Source organism: Lycium barbarum, chromosome 4 (genome assembly GCF_019175385.1).
Source record: "Lycium barbarum isolate Lr01 chromosome 4, ASM1917538v2, whole genome shotgun sequence".
In the NCBI taxonomy this organism is placed as follows: domain Eukaryota; kingdom Viridiplantae; phylum Streptophyta; class Magnoliopsida; order Solanales; family Solanaceae; genus Lycium; species Lycium barbarum.
In genome coordinates, this window is record NC_083340.1 from 128,085,395 (window position 1) to 128,093,975 (window position 8,581).

General features: G+C 42.4%; 1 pseudogene; it reads right to left on the reverse strand.

Moving 5' to 3' along the window:
- LOC132637767 (tropinone reductase 1-like) overlaps positions 1-6,007 on the reverse strand; it is a 29,569-nt pseudogene extending 23,562 nt beyond the window's left edge.
- Between the last annotated feature and the right edge of the window lie 2,574 nt (positions 6,008-8,581).

The window sequence follows — 8,581 nt, forward strand, 5'->3', positions numbered from 1 at the left end:
TTCACGAACAAGACAATAATCCAAAATCTGAGGAAAAGACTTGAAGCGTCAAAGCATCACTGGAGGGAAATATTACCGAAGGTGTTATGGGCATACAAAACCACATCAAAATCAAGTACGGGAGAAACTCCTTTCTCGTTGGTCTACGGGGCTGAAGCCCTTATCCCCGTGGAAGTTGGTGAACCCACTCTCCGGTTCAGCTATACCACCGAGGAGTCAAACGAGGAGTCCATGGCTGTAAAACTCGACCTCACGGATGAACTTCGGGAAAACGCATTAGTCCGTATTGCAGCCCAGAAACAGAGAATGGAAAGGTACTACAATCAAAGAGCCAATTTTCGGCATTTCCAAGTTGTGGACTTGGTGCTTCGAAAAGTTACCTTGAACACCAAAAATCCCAACGAAGGAAAACTGGGTCCAAACTGGGAAGGTCCATATAAGATAACCGGGATCACGGGAAAAGGATCGTATCAGTTGGAGTCCATGGACGGGCAACGGTTGCGCAACAATTGGAACGTGGCCCATCTGAAAAGATACTACTGCTAAGATATGGACTCCCCGTGTTTTCTATCTAACCTTTCTCTTTTGCAGAAAAATTGAGAGTCGAATAAAGTTAGAATTTAGGCCTGAAAACATGTGTTGCACTCTTTTCCTTAGTGCGGTTTTGTCCTAAAATGGGTTTTCCGACAAGGTTTTTAATGAGGCAACAAGTACAACGTGTTACTCAATGAAGACGAAGACAGACGCCCAGAAATTCGGGGTCACACCCAACGAGTGGGGACTTAATAGCACTCACCCGATCTTGCAGCTCGGATAATAGCTAGGGGACTATCACACCCACTCCGAAGTTTACCCCGGTTAGCTGAAACCGGAGGCCGCCCTCAACAAAATATTACCGGACCTTCAATATTAGGTTTCGATGTAAGGACCAAACGATCAAAATGAATCGTGTCCACATAACATTTACTACGACAAAATCAAGAACCGGATCTTCTGCATTAGGTTCCGATGTAAGGACCAAGCGATCAAAATGAATCGTGTCCATTTAGTATTTGCTACGGCAAAAGCGGAAGGGAAAAATTCATTCTCATATACACAAACACTTGCAATGTAAAAATTATCGAAAGTTCGGATAAACGATATCTCGGATGTCTTCCTGTTAAAACAATTCACCCCGGTGATAACCGTCGTATTTCGGCACTATTTTCATTCATACACCCTATACCGGGCACTACGGTTGAAATTCGACAAAGGCAACAAGGTCATGGTGAACCGAGCCAAAGTCATTAATCCCACGAATGGGGACTTTTACATCAAAATCTAGCTAAGGCTGAGATTCAGGTGTCCGAAAAATACCGGCCCTAAAAGATCAAAATAGCCAAAAAATTCCGGCCCTAAAAATGCCCGTCGTGATTCGGAGACGTCCGAATTCACAAAGCATAAAGTAAGTCCCATGGGAAAAACCTCAATAAAATTATCGGAAAAAATGTGCCGGATGAAGTGAGAAGCCGATATTCGGGCATAGTAAAAAATAACGACTATTTAAACGAACTGACAATCCGGGCGAAGGTCATAACAAACAACCATTCAAAGAAAAGAATCAAGAAAAACACATGTTCTATTTATATATAGAGGATTTTACATCAGAGACCCCTACAAAGGCGAAAAATAAAAAGCTAAGTACAGGCCCTAAATCTATCCGGAATGGCTGGAGCCGGAGTGTTCAGACACTGTCCGCTCGGAGTCATCCCCGAGGGCACCCTTTTCCTCTTCCTCGATTCTTCTAGCCTCGAGAATAAGGGCCGGAAGATCCGTAAAGCCATGCTCGGCTTGCTCAAGGGTGATCCTCCGAGACTTCCATTTTTCATACTCAGCAGCAATAGTGGCATGAGCCTCGGCGGCCTCCACGCTCTTCAGAGCTTCCTCCAAATCAGCCTCGGCCTGGGCTAACTTTGCTGCCAGATCATCCCGAGCCTCTCCGAGGACATCTTGCATGCGGATGGCCGACTCGAGCTCGGCCTTGAGGGTGTCATTAGTATCGGCCGTCTCCTTAAGCTCGGTTTTCAGATCATCGCATATCTGGGCCCTCTGCTCCGCCTTCTCCTCGAACACCCTCATGCGCTCTTTATACCGGGTACTCTCAGATTCGAGCAGCCGGTTCCTCTCAGCCAAGCTCGCAGGATCAGACTTCACCAAATCCAGCTCCCCCCGGAGTTGAGAAAGGGTGGTTTTGAGCTCATCGAGCCTCGAGGAAAATTGAGCATTATCCCGACTGAGATCGATCTTGTCCACTTTGAGACTCCGGTTGTATTCGACCATCTCGGCCACCTCTCCCTTCAACAGACGGTTCTCATCCTTTGTTGCATCGAGCTCGGGTTGGAGGTTGGAAAGAGCAACTGCTCGGCTCACCTCATCCTCCTTCACCCGCAGAAGGTGCTGAAATTTCTCCGTCTCTCCACTTTGGGTATCCAGTTGGACCTTAAGATCATCCACCTCTTGCTGAGCACAGACGAAAGCCTCGTTGACTAGCACCACACTCTGCAAATGAAACAAGTTAGTATCTTGAACAAACAAGGCTAAAAGTCTCAGTGGAATTATGCGAAGAGGGCTAATAAACTTACCCGGTTACCCGCGTGCATACCCTCGTTAATGAGGCACTGCCAAGGGAGCCCGTTCATCTTCCGCTTGTCTGAGTCCGAGACCAAGGGCCTGAGATAGATTGCCACCCCCACCGGGCGAGAGAGAAAACTGCAATCTTCCGGAACAGTGATCATAGCCGACCTTGTCCTTCTCGGCTCCACACTTGGGGCTGGAAAGGTGCGGACTAAGCTGTCCCTAGTACCGGACTCAATGGTCCGACTAGCCACCCTCGTGGCCCGGGGAATCGGGAGATGACTGAATCCAGCAGCTTCGCCGGTTGCGGGGGGAGTATCCAAAAACATGTCTTCGAATTCATCTGATCTCGAGGGCTGAATTGGGGAAGTCGGAGGGACCTCAGCAGCTTCTGTAAAAGCAGGGATATCCGAAGACGCAGCAGGATCGTGCTCGGGCATCGGATGAATGTCAAGGGGGACTTCGGCCTCTACGACCAGTTCGATCCTTTGACCGGCTTCAGTAGCAGCCGCCTCCTTGGACCTTCTTGTCCTTTGAAGGGGGGTCTCCTCGGAAGAAGCGACGCCTGAAATATCAATGAATTCAATCGACCTTAGAGGAGTTGGGAAATGAATTTCTTCCTCACCTGTGTATAAGACGGGAGCCGAGGGTCGTTCCTCGGTTGAAGGATGGGGTGAAACAGTGACAACCCCTTCTGGAATAGGGGCCACTGAAGGGGCCGCACTGATACTCCGGACGAGGAGCTCGGGCTCTGCTTCGTCCCGTAAAGTCCGAACGACGCTCCTCGCCCTTTTCTTGGCTTTCTGCCCTTTGTCCGAGGGCCTTTTTCTTTTGGCAGCGGCAGCAGCAAGGATACGAGATGCACCTGCTGAATCGAACTCGGGTGCCGATGTCGTGGGTTCGGCTGCCGTCTCCGGTCTGGGATCCACCGAGCCCTTGGGAAAACCTGAAAATCGAAGACGCAATGAATATGGGTAGCAGAAGATGCAGTGAGCACGGGCAGAAGCAAAGTATTATCGTGGTTCTGGGCGACCCATCGGCCGCGTGACAGGTGGTCCCACGTCCGGTCGTCATGGACATACTGGCTAAGGAGTGCAGTGACCCATTCGTTCAGATTCCGGACGACCGGAGGAATCCATTCATTGGCTAATACAAATAAGAAAAGCGGTGAGAAAAGTGGGATCGAAGTTTGACAAAACATACAAAAGCAATTACTTAGAGTTCAGGCTTACGCTCATTGTTCCACGCTTCCGGAAAAGGCATGTGACTGTCCGGAATGATGTCCGAGGTCCTCACCCGGACATATCGCTCCAACCAGCCCCTGTCTCTATCCTCGTCCATTTTCGAGAAAAATGGATTCCGGCTGCGCTTTGCTAGTTTTATTATGCCACCCCGGAACACCCTCGGGGAATACAAGCGTATCAAGTGGGCCAGCGTGAGCTCCTTCCCGGCATTGTTGGCCAGCAACCAGAGGCATGCCACGATCCTCCAAATGATCGGACCAATCTGTGCCAAGGTCACGTCATGGTTCCGGCACATATCCAAGATGACCGGATCGATCGGAGGGTCGAGTTTAAGAGTGAAAGGGTAAGTGTACACGTATAAAAAACCTTCCCGGCGGTCGGTGACTGATTCACTTGGCCCGGGGGCAAAAACTTGGACCGAACGGGTGTCCCACCCGCAATTAGCCCGGACTAAGTCGAGCTTTTCCTCAGTAATGGATGAGGGATATCGCCTCACATCAAACCCCCTATCGGATACCGAAGAAGGTTTTTCGACCTCGAGGTCTTTGTTGAAGTTAGGCTTGGCCGGTATAATGTCCGAGGCCGTGGGCTCGAAGGTGCTCTTTGCTTTAGTTGGAGAGGCAGGTTCGGTTCCTTGGGATGAAACCGAGGGAATATCATGGGAAGTGGTTTCCGACATTTGGAGACTATGTAGAACGGCTTGGAAAATTTCGAAAGGAAAGTTAACAAATGGAGTAGGAGAACATATGGTTCAAGAAATGACAGAATGAGAAGCAGCAACACTCAAACAAGAGCAGCTAGTGAAGATGTTGGCAAATTTGTTTCCTTTCACGCGGTATAAACGATGAATCAGCAACAAACTTGATATAGAGGATAACTAGATGTGGTGAAGATGAAGAAATGCAGTAGAGAGTGGAAACGAAAAGAAGTGGGTCGTAAAAATGGGAGAATGAAGAAGTTGAAGACGTTTTATAGATGTGGGCTTCAGGCGGTTACGGTGTCCGGCCAACCGGGAGCGCCACGTGTCCCCATAATTAATGAGGAATGACTTGAAACGAAGTGCGTGCGGCGGTTGTCAGAGCGGGCCATCCGGGATAAGACACATGGCCGATGGCAGAAGAATGTGGCGCAACTGTTCCCTCCAAAAATGAAAATGGAGTCACCGGTTTCGTGATTCATCCACTTCCCGTTACTCCGATAAATCTACGGACTGGGAAGTGTGGGGACTATCTGTATACGGTAAAAACCGGATATGTGTTGAACCGGTGGGACCCAGAACCGAGAGAAGAAGGGGACAAGAACGTGCATGAAGACTTTCGTTCTGAACCGGAGGAACGCCCGAACCGAGGCCAAGGTCGAGGCATCATTTGGTCCGGTTTCCTTCGTGGCCGAGTTGGTCGTAGCCGTTGGTCCGTTTGGTCGTTGCCATTGGTCCGTTTGGTCGATGCCGTTAGTCCGTTGATCGTGGCCGGTGGTTCGGGAGATCCGTTGCGCGGTTGCCACGCGTCGATAACGTCCTGCCATGTTCAACTATCAACCGTACGTGCGTCAGATCGTACGGTCAACCTAATCCAACCTAACCCAACTCAGAGCTTTTTCATTATTATTTTATTGTTCATGTTGTATGAAGCCCATGGGGCAATACTATAAATAAGGGGTATTGTCCTCCTCTTAAAGGGTTGACTCCTTAATATCAAGAACATTCTTTTGTACTAGAAATAGATACAAACCTCTCTCATTATCGTGTGCAATCCGAATTTATTGTGTTCATCCCTATTACATTTCTTCAATCGAGTAACACACATATATTAGTAAACATTCAAGTCCATAACAAACCACCAATTATTAGTTGCTTCTCCATAACACATTCGTATATTTCTTTTCTCTATCAAAGGGAACCAAGGCATAACCACATATCCTATACCTCACCCACAAATTTAATTGATTATCCAAATTCGGGGTAAACAACCCTGCTCAAGAATCTGCTTGTTTCCATGAGAACTATTAACTCTATGAATGAAAGACTCATTAATTGTGAAATTTCAAACTCACCCAATGCCTCTAGAACCACCAGTACCAAGGTTTGTGGTGCCTTCGAGGCTCCATCTTCCTCCATAGTTATTATTCACATGAGCTTTTGATTCTTCCATTTTTTATTTCTTTGGTATTTTCAAAAACAACCCAAAAGAGAGAGTTTAAAGTTTTCTTTGTGTTTCCCAAGTCTTCAGATTGCAGTAGATAATACAAACAAATTAGTATAATATAATGTAAAAAACAGAGCATGATTTTGGTAACCTATTAATATAGTATAATGTTAAAAACAGAAAATGATTTTGGTAACATATTAAATAGTATAATGTTAAAAAAATAGAAAATGATTTTGGTAACATATTAATTAGTATAGTATAATGTTAAAAATAGAAAATAATTTGGTAACATATTAATTAGTATAGTATAATATTAAAAACAGAAAATAATTTTGGTAACATATTAATACAGTATAATGTTAAAAACAGAAAAGTATAATGTTAAAAAACAGAAAAGTCTAATGTTATAAAACAGAAAATAATTTTGGTAACATATTAGCATAGTATAATATTAAAAAACAGAAAAGAATAATGTTACTCCCTCCGTCCCAATTTATGCGACACTTTTCGCTTTTCGAGAGTCAATTTGATTAAACTTTAAAGCTAAATTGGATTAGATTAGCTTAATATTTTAAGATTAAAATTTAAATATTTGAAACTACATGAAAAGTACTATAATTTGGAACTTTTCTCATATCAATTTAGTGAAAAAATACATCTTAAAATATTGGTCAAAGTTCATACAGTTTGAATCTCCGAAAACGAAAAATGCCACACAAATTGCGACAGAAGGAAGTAATAAACTTAAAATGATTTTGGTAACATATTTATATAGTATTATGTAAAAAAACAGAAAATAGTTTTGATAATGACCTGCTATTGCAGTTTAAGTTTTGTGCACTATCAGTGTATAATTTTTTTTACACCATCAGGTAAAATGACCTGTTATTGCAGGTCACCAATTCTTCTTCTTATTATTATTATTATGTTTCCTAATATTAAGCACTATGGTTTTGCTATCTCTCCTCCAAATCCTCCTTTCCTGTTTTATTTCTTCAACTTTCTTTCCAACTCATATGCCTTTAATTTTGATCTCTTTAATGTAAGCACGTAATGCACTTTAGAATTTTGATGCAAATTTTTATATTATATTTCTATAGATCCTTCTTAGCTACGAAGAAAAAGGAAAAAAATTGAAATTTGTTCATATATGTCGTTGCAATCACTAAGAAAATAAAAATATGTGTACTCGCGAACTACTCGCGAACTCTTAAAGCGAAAGCAAACTCTTCAAGATCAACTATGGCTGAATCATTAAAGAATTATTTTTTTCAAAGTTCACAACATCTAAGGCATTGAAGGATAGCTTCACAGAAACTAATTGTAACGATCTTGTTGGGAAAAAAAAACATGAAAATTTGAAATTTTGATTAATAAACGCTATAAGGGATACAGATTTGATTTACGCTAAAAAGGGAAATTTATTTTGATTAGAGTACCATTAGGACTCTACTTGTTCTTTATATCTTTTCCTAAATCTTAATTATAAAAGTTACCATAATTGTCCTTTAATTTACCTGATAGTGTAAAAAAAAATTTACATGCACAATACTTAAACTCTTATAGTATAATATAATGTTAAGAAACAGAAAATGATTTTAGAACATATAATATATTACAATATTAAAAAACAAAAAATGATTTTGATAATATATTTGTATAGTAAAATATTAAAAGACGAAAATTTTGGTAACATATTTGTTTTTGGTAAATAAACTAAATTTTGTTACCAAAGTGGAGAAATACAAAGCAGTTTACTCAAGCCAGAAAAACCCCAGGCCTGTACCATCAAGTCACCAAATCATAAAAGCAACAGCAAAAGTTAAACACTAAGGATAGAAATTAAGAGTAGGCTTCCTAGCCAAACTAGTCTCCATCACTCCTTTATAACGCACTTTCTAAAAACATTTCAAATAATTCTTAATTTGATTATCTTGTTTATGATTGTAAGACACTAATGAAAGGTTTTCAATTAGTAAATGTTTCTCTAGTTAGAAAATCAACAATTAAAGCTGCTCACGCTTTAGTTAGGATGACTATTTCTATATCCGGTTCGATGGAATAGGGGTCTGTCCCACCATCTTTTATTTTTTATGTACTCTCTTTTGATTTGAGTAATAATATTCATAACTGATTTTGCAGGACTAGCTTCTGAAATATTCATGTTCCTTTTCCTCAATATCCAGTTAACACTACAGGCTAATGGCATTCCATATATAACTGCACCAGCTGACTTGCCACTTGCCTGCAGGATGGTCCATTCTACCTCTTGACTCCACAGCAGGACACTTCTTGCAATGCCTTGCAAGATCAAAATTGTTACACCTTGTACTGTTGTACGTCGAATTTCGCCGCGAGTTAATCAACGTAGACTTAGAAGGTGAGACTAGCTTCGAGGTTATTAGAGATTAGACATGTTTATTTTAGGTATATGAGGGTTTAAAACTTTGTTTAGTAGGTATTGGGAGGTTTAGAAACTAAACGAATTGACGAGAATACGTTTCGACGAAAATCGAATTTTTAGGGGTGTTATAACTTATACGGACCTTATAAAATTATACGGCCCGTAAGTGTGTT